Source organism: Nuphar pumila, chromosome 16 (assembly GCF_984573655.1).
Source record: "Nuphar pumila chromosome 16, dmNupPumi1.hap1.1, whole genome shotgun sequence".
Lineage (NCBI taxonomy): Eukaryota > Viridiplantae > Streptophyta > Magnoliopsida > Nymphaeales > Nymphaeaceae > Nuphar > Nuphar pumila.
In genome coordinates, this window is record NC_143264.1 from 86462013 (window position 1) to 86476425 (window position 14413).

General features: G+C 44.6%; 1 pseudogene; it reads right to left on the reverse strand.

The window, feature by feature from the left end:
* LOC149813989 (phenylalanine ammonia-lyase-like) lies at positions 1 to 8561 on the reverse strand (annotated as a pseudogene).
* Positions 8562 to 14413: the final 5852 nt, after the last annotated feature.

Here is a 14413-nt window from a genome sequence, read left to right on the forward strand (position 1 = left end):
TATATAAAATCATCGGTTTATTCGGTTTTATGACATAAAAGGCTTTCATGATTACATTGATACATGAGATCATAGGTGTTACACGAATTGAATCTGCACATTGTAACTTGTAAACAACAAAAGAAAAACTCCAGGCGTATACGTTTTGATGAACAAATTAACAAACAAACTGATGAACTCTTGAACATACGAAAAATGAGTAATGAGCAGTCGTGGGAAGGAAAAGGGATTTGCCTCAGCATATGGGCAGTGGGCACCCATTCCAACCCTTCAAAGACTCCAACAAGGGGTCCACAATTTTCCACTCACCCACGGCCTTGAAAACCTTGTCGAAATCTTCTCCCGGTGACAGTGTTTTCTCTCCGGTGAGGATTCCGGTGTGGAGCTCCTCCCTCACGAACTTATACAAAGGATACGACCTGCAATCCCTGATCCTGTTTGGAAGCACCGCGTTCCCGTTTTCGAGCGACCTTCTCACGTTCTCGACCTCTTCGGGCAGATGGGTCTTCAATTCCTCCTCGAAAGCAGTGATCCTTTGGAAGATTGAAGAGCTGACGTCCTTCTTCTTCTCACCATTCATCAAGACGTGCTCCACCAGCACTTGTCTCAGCTTCTGCATGAGTGGTTACGTCGCACTCCATGGATCGTCTATGTACGCGAAGACGTACTCCCTCTCCACCACGTTGAGGAGATCCTTCTCGCAGAACCTCGAGGGGAGGAGCTCACCGTTGACCCCGACAGTGAGAATCCTCTTCGCCGCTTGGCCGACCACCGTCTTCACCACATGCCTAAAGTTCTCCTCTGCGTGCCTCAGATCGATCGCTTGGCACAACGCAACGATGTAGGTTGAGGACATGAGCTTCAGTATCTCCACAGATTCGGTCGTCTTCCTGGCAGATATCAAGCCGAGGGAGTTCACGTCCTGGTTGTGTTGATCTGCGCTCTGGACATGAGACGTGACGGGGTTGGCAAGGAACTGGAGCTCGGAGCAGTATGAGGCCATGGCTATCTCAGCTCCCTTGAACCCATAGTCCAAGCTAGGGTTGGAACCCCCACTAAGGTTCGAAGGCAGCCCATTGTTGTAGAAGTCGTTTACTAGTTCGGCGAATTGAGCAAACATGAGCTTGCCTATAGCAGCCAAGGCCAGCCTCGTGTTATCCATCGACACCCCGATTGGGGTCCCCTGAAAATTGCCACCGTGGATACACTTGTTCCTCGAGACGTCAACAAGAGGGTTGTCGTTAACGGAGTTGATCTCCCTCTGGATAGATTGGGTTGCAGCCCTGATGACCTCAATCTGGGGGCCCAGCCACTGTGGGGACGTTCTCAGTGCGTACCTGTCTTGCTTGGGCTTTTGCAGAGGGTCCATCTCGTGCAGCTTGGCTGCCTCCTTCATGTAGGAACTGCCCTCAAGGATGTGCTCCATGACGGCTGCAGCCTCGATCTGGCCGGGGTGGTGCTTCAATTTGTGGGTCAGGTGGTCCGTGAACTCAGGCTTGCCGTTCATCACCTCACAGAAGACTGCAGACAGCACCTCACATAGGACCGTCAATATGTTGGCATCAAACAGTACCGTGGAAGCTAAGGCGGAGCCGACTGCAGTGTCGTTTACCAACGCCAGCCCCTCCTTAGGCTGCAATTCGAAGAACCCGCTGGGGATTCCGGCAAGCCGGAATGCCTGGCCGGCATCGACGACCTCACCCTTTGGCCCGACCGCCTTTGAATTCGGCCGGCCGGTCAATAGACCGGCAATATACGACAGCGGAACTAGGTCACCGGAAGCGGTGATGGTCCCCCGGAGTGGCAGACATGGCGTCACACCGTGATTCAGCAATCTGGTAATGGCCTCGAGGATCTCGAACCGGATGTCGGAGTATCCCTGGAGGAGGGTGTTGGCACGGACAAGCATGGCCGCTCGGGACGTCGACCGGGGGAGGGTGCATCCGGACTCCGGTCCGGAGCCAAAGATCCCGGCGTTGAGGAACCTGATGAGCTCCCTCTGGAGGGCCCCTCCTTGCTTGGTGCGTCGGTGCGAGGTTGCACCGAACCCGGTTGTCACGCCGTAGCTATCGGTTCCCCTGTTCAAGCTCTCGACTATCCAGTCGCTGCTCGACTTGACCCGCGACCTAGCTGCCTCAGAGAGTTCGACCTTAACGTCAACCCCCTTCCTGGCCACGCTGGTCACCTGGGCAATCGTGAGCATCTCTCCTTCGAGCCTAACCGTGGGGTTTCTGTACTCATCGATCATCTTCTTCACTTGGTCGAGGTGGTTGCCCTTGAGTGACTCAGCGGCGGCACCTCAATTCATAGGGTCCTTCACGCACTTGACGTCATGGTGCAGCTCCCCATTGCCGTTTTCACACACCCTCTTCACATTAAACTCCATTTCCGAGGAAAATGAGGAACACCAAACAGAGAAATGCAGTGTTATGGCTTGATTCAGAGGAATTAAAACTCCCCAAGTGGCGAAATGAAAAAGAGAGGATAGGTTGCAAAGGAAATGGGAGGCGTTGCAGAGGGAGGGAGGGAGGGTTGGCAGACAATGAGGAAATTGTAGTAGTGTGAGTGAATTTCCTGGATTCGGCTACCTTCTTCGGTGTCCTTAAATAGGCTGGTGGGGGGGGGGGGGGGTGAGGGTAGGTGTGCGATAGTGAAGTCGGACCCGTTTGTTGGCGATCGATCCCAGCCGTCATAAGGGACTTCTATCCTCCATAGATGCGGTTTGAAACGTATCCGAAATGACTGGTTAAGACGAAAGGTTCGTCAAGGTTGAGGGAAGTCGTAGTGTGGTGGGTGGAAAGAGTAGTGAGCAACGTCAGCGGCGGTTCCGGTTGCTCAAAGTTGACGCCGATTATTTAAATTCCTCGGCGTCTTCTTCGAAAAAATTTAAGAGGGGACTCATTGTGAGGTAATGTGTTATTTTGGTCATGTTTAAAAAAAAATCCCTTCCTTCCCGGTGTTTTTTTTCTGGTAGGCAAGTCGCCTCCAACTGTAATTATTCATTAGGATAATCTTATTATTGGATTTTGTTAGAATTTAGAATAACCTAAGTTCCAGTGAGGATGAAATTAGCAATTTAGGAAGTCTATTTGGGTCCAAATCAAAATTCATTTATCAAACCCTTTTTTCTTTCTGCCCATGGGGGGTTGGTGCTGTGGGGTGGGAGCCTTGGTCACTGGACTGGTGGTCAAGGTTTGATTACAAATGGGCGTCACCTCTCTGTGCAAGCCGATGCCTAGCATAGGCTCCGGTAGCCGGAGGTCCTAGCCTCGCAGTTTTAGGCCACTGTCCCAACAACCTTAAGTATTGCATGCTGAGTCAGTACGATCACGTCTTTGTGTCGGGTTTAGTTTCTTCAGGTGATAAATAAAAAAAACTCTTTTAATATGCACAAGAACCCGAGTGAGAGAGAAGTTTACTTGAAGTTGATCTTATTTTTGTTGCATTATTTCCTGGGAACGGAAAGTTGCTCTCTCTCTCTCTCTCACGTACGTTAGACACCTAAAAATCTTAAAAGCTCAAATAATCTATGAAAAAAATGGCACTAAACAGAAATAATTACATGCCATTCTTTAAATTCTTATAAAGCAAACTAAATTTGCATCAAACTAGCGTTTCTTAACTATCCCCATATAATAGAACTAATTTACTGGCCAAAAAACAACTGTCTGAAATAACGAAAGATGCAAAACTGAGAGGGTGGTGTATGTTCTCCCTCGATGATTCACTGAATCCCACGACTGTGTTCGGGGGTCTGAATGAGCACCACGTATACAAGCACATAGGGCTCGTATTCTCGTGGATGTTGACATTACTTAGCATTCGAGTCTGATGTGATTGCAAAGGCTTAAGTACCCTTTCTTACTATTCTTCTCATAAAACGACGATTTGAAAAAATGACAAAAATGCCTTTCATTCAAAAAAGAAAAAAAATGGTTCAAAAAAAGGACAAACATGTCCTTCATCCAGAAAGTCGAGGATGATGTTGACTCTTCAAAGTCTACACAGTGAAACGAACCTTAATCGTTTCGCTGATGGTGATCTGGCAAAACGATGGTGAGTCGACGATCCGATGGTGAGCCGGTGATCCGATGGTCATCCGGCGAAACGAACCTGAGCCATAAAAAATGTCTGTTTGAACTTTTCATCGCCATCCTCTTCTTCTTCATTCTCCGTAAAACAGTGTAAAACTCTCTCTCTCTTTTTAGAGACGAAATCAAGGGAGGCAAAGAGTTCCCCCTGAAGAAGGCCATGAACATCAACCCTCTCACTCTCTCTCCTTTCTCTTTCTACTTCTGTGCACATTCAGCAGACGATCCTACATTGCTCCATCAAACACCGACTGACCTGCACACTGACTGTAGCATCGTTCAACTTGATGCGTTGTGGAGCCTGATTCATAGTTTTTGTCCTTATAGGAGGGGGTTTGGAGGCTCCTCCTAGCGTGGATAGCATCATTCAACTTGATGAGTTGTGGAGCCTGATTTAGAGTTTTTGCCCTTACATGAGGGAGGTCCGGGTGCTCCCCCTGACGCGGGTCCCGATTTTTAGTTAAAATGGGGAATGAAATGACTATAGAAATCACTGAAAATTTACAAGAATAAACTAGACTCAATAACGAAGACACCACTTTTTACATATTTGGAATATGACCTTCGGTTAGGGAGATATGGCCCTGACAAGTTGGTCATAATTTAAGTAGCGATTTACAGTGATTTGCTTATTGAATAACACTACAAATCGCTATAGTGATTTGCAAAAGACACTACAAATCGTTGTTGGAAGATCGGATAACACTATAAATCGTTGTGGGGCTTGTTGAAGACCCGAAAACACTATAAATCACTATAAAAAGGCCCGACAATATTACAAATCATTGTTGGAAGGTCGAATAACACTATAAATCACTGTTGAAAGACCGGACGACACTATAAATTGATGTGGGGCTCGTTGGAGACCTGACAACACTAAAAATCGTTGTAGGGGAGTCATTGAAAAAATCATGGAAAAGAAACAAAAATAGAAAAATAGAAAAATCGTGGGAAGGGGTGTTACGAAAACCTCGAGTAAGAAACAACCGAAGGAAACATGAGCCCCACGATTAAACAAAATGATTTATTGCTCTTTTTCGATAGTTAAAAGAGGGAAAGGAAATAAAAAAATTATACAAGGCCCCAAAAAACCACGTCGGGGGAAGCCCCCGGACCCCCCTCCGATAAAGGCAAAAACTCTAAATCAGGCTCCACAACTCATCAAGTTGAATGATGCTACCCACGCTGGGAGGAGCCCCTAGACTGCCTCCTGTAAGGGCAAAAACTATGAATCAGGCTCCACAACTCATCAAGTTGAACGATGCTACCTACACTGGGGGGCGCCCCCAAACCCCCCTGCTGTAAGGGCAAAAACTCTGAATCATGCTCCATAACTCATCAAGTTGAATGATGCTATCCACGCTAAGAGGAGCCCCCAAACCCTCCTCCTGTAAGAGCAAAAACTCTGAATCAAGCTCTACAACTCATCAAGTTGAATGATGCTACCCACGCTGGGAGGAGCCCTCAAGCTCCTCTTTTATAAGGGTAAAAACTTTGAATTAGGCTCCACAACTCTTCCAATTGAATGATGCTACCCACGCTGGGAGGAGCCCCCAAACCCTCCTCCTGTAAGGGTAAAAACTCTGAATCAGGATCTACAACTCATTTAGTTGAATGATGCTACCCACGCTGGGAGGAGCCCCCAAACCCTCCTCCTGTAAGGGTAAAAACTCTGAATCAGGATTTACAACTCATTTAGTTGAATGATGCTACCCACGCTGGGAAGAACCCCCAAACCCTCCTCCTGTAAGGGTAAAAACTCTGAATCAGGCTCCACAACAGTCAATGTGCAGGTCAGCCGATGTTTGATGGAGCAATGTAAGATCTTCTGTTGGATGTGCATAGAAGCAGAAAGAGAAGGGAGATAGAGAGAGTGAGAGAGTTGATGTTCATGGCCTCCTCCAGGGAAGATTTCTTTCTCAGATAATCCTGCAGTGCAGTGTCTAGGTCTTAAATAATCATCTTCGAGGCACTTAAGTCTTTACAACCACTCTTTTTCAAGAATCGTCATTTTTTTTTGCACCAATGGAGGAGAGGGTACTTAAGTCTTTGCAATCGCATCAAACTCCAATGCTAATTAATGTTAACAAACATGAGGATACGAGATGCACATGCTTAAATACATGGTGCTTTTAGGGAACCCCGAGTATGAGATGCCATGTTCGGGGGATAACATATAACCTGCTTCTTGCAAAACCCCCCAAAAAGGATGTACTACTGATAATTAATCTTAACAGTGGAGAGTAAATATAAAAGTACTGAACAAGGTACTTGGAGCCTTCCGTGCTCGCACGCCTAGGCTTCCATAACTTTAGAAAGCATCCATATGAAGCTTTTACAGGGATCTTTGAGACAGATGGGAAAATGACGTTTTCTATAGTTACACATGGGATCAACAATTACAGACTTGAGAATGATCAAGCTGTGATTTTGGTCACAAGGTCAATCAATCTTGTGATCAACTTTCACAAGATTCAAGGCAGGAACAATCACAGCTGGCAATTACAGTCACAAGCGTATCCTTTCTCATGTTTCATTAACCTTGAGAAAGTGTTCTAATAGTGATTATAATCACATGATTTTGAGAAAATCTAAGAATCAGAGGGCATCGCAAACGACTCAACTGTTAAGTTATACTCTTTTTTATTTTGAAATGACTGGCCATGCAAGAAATCCCTGTTCAGACTCATCGAAGGTTCACAGATCGAACCGGAAGGTTCGACAGGCTTCAAGTGAGTGGTTTAATGATTGATGACACCGAGTTTGTTCTGTTCATAGATGGTTTTATGAAGCTTGGCACGCATGAATGATGCGCGCATGTTCTAGTAGTCTTATTCATGACTATTGCTGGCATTTGAAAATGGCTATTGTCCCCACTCCTCAATGATGAGTTTGACATATTTGTCATGGGACATACACGTGGTAGAAGGGTTCGATCATTACAAGTAGAAAGGCTTTGCACATGCAGCCTCAAGCTGGCTTCCATGTGACTTTATTAGTCATGCATGACCAACGTACGTCCATCATGATCATTAGAAAATTCAGAATTAGCAATCTCATTGATACTTTAAATGAGAGCAATTACCTTGATCATAAATTGATTAAACATCTTGCTGGATTGTTGATCAGGGACAAGGTGGCGATGATAGTGACAACAGGTGATGAAAAACCAGTGCTATTAGTAAATATCAATCAATAAATTTGTGATTCAACAACTTATCTGATAAAGTCATGCTTATTTGTAGGGTGAAGAGCACAAACGACCGGTTCCACAAGAATTCCGGTTTTTAGGCATTTAAATTATACAATAGATTAGTCTTTTCTTCGGTGTGAAACCAATGGAGTCATTTATAGTGATTCTAAAGAACCGCTCTTCCCTGGGATCATACTGGTGTACATCTTTCTTGGTGGGTGTCCTTTGTGGGCTAAAGCACTAAAGAAAATATGTATACAAGACAGAGATGCGGTCCTTTCAACGTTAAGGTGTCTGACATCACATGAAGAATTGGCCAAATTCCTGAACTAAGCTACTATTGCAGCTATCACGTCCACACTTCTTTTTATCACAATGAACCTTCACCAGGCACAATTGGGAACTCCAATCTCTTTGAATTCTATGTGCGCCCATGAATCCATGGTTTCCTTGCTGCAGTAAAGCCAAACAGCAAGTCTACTGATGTGATTGCACAGTTTAAGCGTGCTGCAACATCTGATCATCCATCATTCTTTTGGATACAGTTTGTCAGTTGTGAAGCCCTGGTACGTGATCAGATGAAGCAGCATACAAAAAAGTGTGCAATCACATTTGCACCTGATTTGCCCTGCTAGTCCTAGGCAGGTTCCTCGTCATAAAAGGAGTTAAAAAAACGACTGTAACTGAGGACCCAAAGGGTAATGTCTTTTTACAAAGTCAGTCAAAAGGTTATATTTTCTTCATGGAAACTGATGCACAGTTTCAATGTTTCATGTAGAGCTCGATTTAGCTGTTCAAGCAAATATCATTAGTATCACTTCAAGATCACCATTTTCGTTAATTGCTTGTTTCTTTTATATGGGGGTATTAGGTGAAGCTTATAATTAAGATATATAATATGGTCGGTTTACACTGCAAGTGAGTGCACACGTGGGGGTTTCCACTTCCAACACAAGTCCAAAGGAGACGAATAACAAAATATGGAGAGAACGAAAAACAAAGTCAATTTTGTTGACCTAACACATTTCCTGGTCACCACCAACCATCAAGAGTAGGTGGTGGGGTGTGAGCAACGCGGTCCACCAACTTTTCTAAGGTTTTTCAATCCCTACAGGGGTAAAAACCGAGGACAGATGTGACACGGTCTGTACCAACCAAACCATTTGGAGTTTGGTGATGAATTCCTTTCACCAACCCACCCAAGACAAAGCTAAATCAATGCTTGTCTTATTTTTTAATCATGTATGCAACAGAAATCTTGAGTGGACAAAGTCCATAATTTCATTATTGAAGATGCGGAGAAGAGCAGAATGGTCCGGGATAGCAAGTCCAATCCACAGTACCATGGACTTCATGATCAGCTCCAAATTCTGAATGCTAAGGGATGAGTCCTATTACAAAGGGCGTTTGGATCCGCCCACTTGAAAATTACTTTATGTTGCCAAATGTTTCCTTGTGACTTACCTTGTAAAGTTGTGCCTAGAGTCTGTTTTGCTTTTGTTGACTCCAATGTAAGTTGTCTAGTTCAGGTTAATCAATACTCCGAAGGGTAGCCCGTATAGTTGAACTGCAAGAGGCCTACAGGCTAAATTGTGAATGAATTAAATGTGTTGAGCTTTCTTTTGTCCACCCTCGTTGTGATTGCTTCTTGTGATTGCAATTCTTCTTTCTTTATTCTCTTTCACTCTCTTGCACTTTGATTACAAGCTTCCACAACTGGCAAGTGAGCAATAAGTAGACTTGTGACGATAAGGAAGGACTGTCATGTCGCGCTGGCCTATTGAAGGAAATAGGTATGTGACAAGTGGTATCAGAGCCCGTTCTTGTGCTGGAAAAGGGACTTCAGATTCAGTGTCGATAGACGTACTGACATGCTACGATTTGTGAGCAAGACATCATGGCGTACTATCAAAACTTGCGTAACACCAAAGGCAAGACAGTTGCTGAAGCTGAAGAGATGGGTTCACCTCAGGGCCAAGAGCAGATGGATGCATCTGTCAACAAGCTGGTGGAAGATGTGACTTCGCACGAAGAAGCAATTTTATGCACAGTTGAATCATTCGAGAGACTGACTGATATGGTGGCAAGCCTGCAAGAGCAGGTGATCTTACTGATGGAACATGTCACTTCGTTGACGACAAGAGTAGCTGACTTGCAGTAGAGGAGATTCAGATAAAAAACCACACATTACAATAGACAGTGACCCTAAATAGGATAAATTGTGAGAGATCATCAAGGATTGATGTGCCAAGAACAGCAAAGTTCAATTGTTCTCGCGACAGCAAGGCCATTGAGAACTTCTTGTTCTAAGTAGAAGACTACTTGGATATTCATAACGTGACGCTTGAAGATCTCAGGATTAAGGCTACATCAGCCTTACTTGATGGAGATGCTATCGCTTGGTGGAGACAAAAGCGCAGTGACATGGAGAGGGGTCAATACGTGATAGACACCTTTGACGACTTTAAAATAGAACTACGCAACTACTTCATGTCGAGAAATGTGCAAAGACAGGCCTACAGGATAGTGTCAGATCTTAAACATATTGGTTCATTGCAAGACTATGTTAGAATGTTTCAGAAGCTTATGCTTGAGGTGCCTAACATGCCAGATGAAGACAAGATCAATTAATTCATTATGGGACTTCAACCATGAGCATAGTCCGAAGTGGAAAGGAGCAACCCCAGTATTTTGGAAGATGCATATGTGACGATTGAGCGCTTAACTAACACTCAGCGCAAGCCCTTCACCCCATCAACCAAAGTCGAAAAAAAGCCTGACCACGAAGGCAAGAAGGATGAGCGACATGACAACAAAGGTGAGGCATCGACATCCCACCAATTCGATAAGAAACAGAACTTCAAAAAGTATAACAACAACAACAAGGAAAGAATTGTTACTTGCTAGTTTTGTGGCGATAGTCATATCGCCAGGCAGTGTCCGAAGCATCTTGTAAAAGACGATGGGCAAGCCAATGCAGTGATACTGAGACCATACAACCAAGGATGGGTGACATGCGATCGATTAACACAGTTAGAAGTTGCGTAACTGAAAACATGCAGGTCAGTAAGAAACTCATGTACCTAGAAATCATTACGAATGAAAAGTCTAGTTCAACAATGGTAGAATCTGGGGTCACACACAATTTCATCTCGCAAGAAAAGGCGAAGCGGTTGGGCTTTAAGCCTGGGCCAAAGTAGAGGACCATCAAAATAGTGAACTCAGAGGCCAAACCCATCCTTGGTGAAGCAAGGGATGTGGCTATCCAAATTGAGAGTTGGGCTAGCAAGGCCAACTTCTCTGTGGTACCCCTGGATAATTTTAAGATAATTTTGGGTATAGAGTTTCTGCGCAGACAGAATGTGATGATGCTGTCAAAGTTTAACTCATTGACGATTATGAGGTCAAACCTGTCACACATAGTTGAGTGCCTTACTCAGAATGGCAAGACTTCAGTGTTATCGGCAATGCAATTAAAAATTATTGAAGCATCTACCACCAAGATGCGAGATCGACCATAAGATTGAGTTGACCCCAGGAGCGAAGCTTCTCACAATGGTTCCATACCGTATAGGACCAAATGAGCTGAAAGAGCCGCAGGCAGCTGGACAAGATGTTGAATGCAGACATTGTTCATCCATTGAAAGCACCATTGGCACCCCAGTCCTATTTCAGATAAAACATGATGGCTCCAAGTTGTTGTGTGTGGACTATCGTGTGCTAAACAAGATCACGGTAAAGAATAAGTACATGTTGCCACTAATAGCAGACTTGTTCGATCAGTTGTGCAGTGTCCAAGTCTTTTCAAAGCTACACTTGAGATCAGGTTACTAGCAGGCGAGGATTGCATGTGATGATGAACCGAAGACAACTTGTGTCACCTGCTATAGTGCTTACGAATTCTTAGTAATGTCATTCGGGTTGATGAATGCTCGAGCCACGTTCACGACCCTAATGAATCAGATTTTCTATCATTACTTAGACAAGTTTGTGGTAGTCTACTTGAATGACATCGTGATTTATAGCAACAACATGGAGGAACATGTCGGGCACTTGTGAACAATGTTTCAGGTGCTAAAGGTGAATGACCTCTGTATTAAATGAGAGAAGTGTCTCTTCGATCAGGAGGAGATCAGCTTCATCGGCCACGTTGTGGAGCGCTGCGCATGGATAGAAAAAAGATAAGATTCATCCAGGAATGGGTTCCGCCAAGCAAAGTGTCAGAGTTTCGGTCATTCCTTGGTTTGGCAAATTACTATCGGTGATTCATTGAAGGTTACTCCCTCATTGATGTGCCCCTCACTGACTTGTTAAAGAAGAATCGGGTATGGCTCTGGACATGAGCATACCAAAATGCATTCGACGGCTTGAAGAAAGCCTTAGTGAGGGAGCCAGTGTTGCGACTGCCTGATCACTCGAAACTCTTTGAGGTCCACATAAATACATCATACTTTATCATCGGTAGAGTTATTATGCAAGACAGTCATCTGATTGCATATGAGAGTCGTAAGCTAAAGGATGCATTGAGGCGTTACACGGTGCATGAACGTGAGATGACAGCCATCGTGTATTGCCTCAGGACCTGGCGACACTACCTTCTAGGTGCCCAGTTCATCGTCAAAACGGACAATGTTGCCACGAACTATTTTCAGACACAGAAGAAGCTCATGCCTAAGCAAGTTCGGTGGCAGATGTTTTTGGCTGAGTTCAACTTTGCCTTAGTGTACAAGGTTGAGAAGACCAATGTAGTTGTGGACGCCTTGAGCCGCAGGGTTGAACTGGCTGTTGCGCGTGTAGAGCCTTCTGAAGTGCATTTGGAGGGTGCTTTGTTGAGCCACATCCATGAAGGTATGCAGCAGGATCTGATGGCACAACACCTTATTTCTTTGGCGCAGGCAATGAAGACTCGATGATTTTGGCTACAGGACAGCCACCTCGTGACAAACGGGAGACGCATCTTCGTGCCGCAGTGGGGAAGCCTCCGTCAAGAATTGCTTAAGGAGTGCCATGATACATTATGGGCCGACCATCCTTGTCAGAAGCGAACCTTAGCACTCCTTGAGTGGGCTACTATTGGTCGTAGATAAGAGACGACGTGGAGGGGTATGTGCAAACGTGTATCATCTGCCAGCAAGATAAGGGAACCAAATAGAAAACACTCGGTCTCCTTGAGCCTCTATCGATTTCAGAATATTCTTGAGAAAGCATCTCTATGGACTTCATTGTTTGTCTGCCAAAGGTAGATGGCACCAGCTCCATCCTTGTGGTAGTTGATCGTTTATCAAAGTATATCACATTTATCTCAGCTTCTAAGGAGTGCCCTGTAGAGAAGACTGCAGAGTTGTTTGTAAAGCATGTGGTGAAGCACCGGGGCATACCAAAGAGTGTTGTGAGTGATCGTGATGCTCGCTTCACGGGCAAGTTTTGGTGTGAAGTATTTTGGCTACTTAACTTTGATTTGTTATTTTCAACATACTTTTATCTGCAGACCGATGGGCAACCAGAGCGCATCAATGGGATACTTGATCAATACCTTAGGCACTTTGTTAGTGCCAATAAGAAAAATTGGGTAAAACTCCTTGACATGGCACAATTATGTTACAATCTATAGAAGAGTGAGTCTTCAGGCCACAACCCATTTGAAATAACCACGAGGCAGTAGTCGCTGACCCCGCACAGTCTTGCCGCACAAGAAAAGGGAAGGCTATCCTTCGCCTATCAGCTTGTTCGAGACTGGCATGAGCAGAATGAGTTGACGAAGGTATTCCTATATAAGGCGACAAAGAGAATGAAGAAGTGAGCGGATATGCATCGTGAGCCTGTTGGGGACCAAGTGTTGGTGAAGCTTTATCCTAGTCGCACAGGCATCTTTCGTGGGCGGCACCGTGGACTGATAAGAAAGTATGAATGATCATTCACCATCATAAAGAAGGTGGGCAAACTGGCGTACAAGCTGGAGTTGCCCCTAGATTTCAAGATTCACCAGGTGTTCCACGTGTGCAATATAGATAACAGAGATTCAGAATGTAGCGTGTGTGGCACCCCAAACCCCGACCTTGGAAAAACCTTTGAATTTTTAAGAATTTTTTTTTTGAAATGATTTTACGTTAAACAGTGGAAAGCAAGGTCGCAAGTCTGAGCGAGCCACAGGTTCAGAAAAGCATAACAAACATGTTTCAAAATCTCCAAGAGTACAAATCTAAGTTTTGAGAATTATACATCCCATAAGTTTTAAAGATACAAAATGAGACAAGGTACAACAAATCTATCAGTCTCTCAAAACCCAGGGGGATCATCCCCTCAAAACCCAAAACTGTATAGGAGCAGAATCAACAGATAAGTGTTGGTCCCCAAGCCTCCATCGTGTGTCGTCGCATCGCCACTGTACCTATTCATCACCTGCATCCCCATGAAACAGGGTCAGCACTCTTGCGAGGTGGTGAAGAATCAACAACATTATATTTTATTTCTCAAATAAAGCAAGTAGCAAAAACAAGTAGCATGTGAACTACAGATACATGTGCCTATGTCAGGTAAGTGCACGTGTAACAAGTGATAACAAGATAAAGTAGTAAATGGAATTGAGCAACTACTAAACACACGTAACTAAAAAACAGTAAAGAAACGTAAGAGGTATTGAAGCAGGGAAGCAAGTAAAGTAAACTACTACAGTACGTTAGCTGTGATTGGTTAGTCTTTAAGTTCTTCTGATTACTCCTTCGGGTACGTGAAGGAACCTCGCATTCTGTGAGTCATGCACCCGACGTCTGTTATTCAAAATTATATTATGATAACCGAGGATGCTACAAACTGAGTAAACCTCATGCGAGCAATACGCAGCTGAGAGAAACTCTCACATAGGTGAGGATTGCAACCCATACTACTGTAGTAGTGAGGTACCTTAAAAGATCACATCGACCTCCCTAACTCTGAGTGACTGGAGGTCAAAGGACGCTACAGCTCCTGTCAAAACATGTGTTGTAGTAACAACTAGTCACTCAGGGTTGTACCATCCACCCTTTCTAAGGTGAACCGTTTGTGAATGGGGCACGACAGGTTTATCTTGCTTAGGCTCATTCATTTATCATGCCATACATCCTTTCGAGGTGTTCCTGCCTTGTGGTCCCCG